The sequence below is a fragment of the Arachis ipaensis genome, chromosome B07 (genome assembly GCF_000816755.2).
Source record: "Arachis ipaensis cultivar K30076 chromosome B07, Araip1.1, whole genome shotgun sequence".
Lineage (NCBI taxonomy): Eukaryota > Viridiplantae > Streptophyta > Magnoliopsida > Fabales > Fabaceae > Arachis > Arachis ipaensis.
In genome coordinates, this window is record NC_029791.2 from 119,811,282 (window position 1) to 119,812,438 (window position 1,157).

Genomic DNA, 1,157 nt, shown 5'->3' on the forward strand with positions numbered 1-1,157 from the left:
CAACACTAAATTCTTAAATAGAATTTTAGTCCTTAACTTATCAGGTTAAAAAATACCATGTGAAACTCTTATAAAAAAAAGTAAATACTATTATTTTTAATTTATAATGTCGCTTTTTAATAATTTATTATTTTTAACAAATATTATTATCATAAAAAGTAGCAAAAACGAAAATTAATTTGAAAAAAAAAACACACACACAAGAGAAGAATGGTAATATCACTTTTCATTAAATTAAAATATTTTTTTTCATTGTTAGATAAGAAATTTCACATTTTATTTAATAATAAAAAGTATAATAGCTCACTTTATTTGTTAATTATGTATGTTAGAATTCGATCAATATCAACAAAAATAAAGGACATTTCGTGATTAGTTGTTTACCAACATAAAAATAAAGTCTTAATATGCGAGTCACCAACATAGCATTTCTTCTTGTATAATAATGGTAGACACACAACCAACCGATAATGAAGTTATGTCGTCATTGTTGCATTCAATGGGGGCTTCCAAACTGAACTAAACACACACTTTAGGCCGGTTGAACCCTAATTAAGATAATCTTTTTTTTAGCCTTATTAATTATTATGCATAACCGTTTTGCTACTTGCATTAAGTGCATTTCAAATACTCTAATCCTTTTGTTGTAATCTATGATGTACGGACACTGACACGGACATAGAACACGATACGACACGGGACACGTGATGGTATTTAGGTGTGTCTAGGTGTGTCCTGAGAAAATTTTTTTATTTTTTATTAAGACACAGTTGGACACAGCAGACACGCGTGTCGGACGAGTGTCGATGAGTGTCGTGTCCAAAATGTGTCTGACATGCGGACACGATAACTCAGCGAAGTGTCCGTACTTCATAGGTTGCAACGATGTTAGAAGTAGTGTTAGATATGATTATTTATGTATTTTTTTTATTCGTTTTTAAAAGAAATAATTTTATGATATGATATGAGAGTTTTTAAGATTAAAATGTCTGAATTTGATGCTTATTGAATCTTAAAAAATAAAAATTCAGCATAAGGTAATAAAAGTAAAAAACAAAAAAAGAGATTATGTAAAAAAATTAACTAAATTTAAAAGAAATTATTATTAAAAAATATATTAAAATATAATTATTTATATATTTTTTTATCAGATTAAG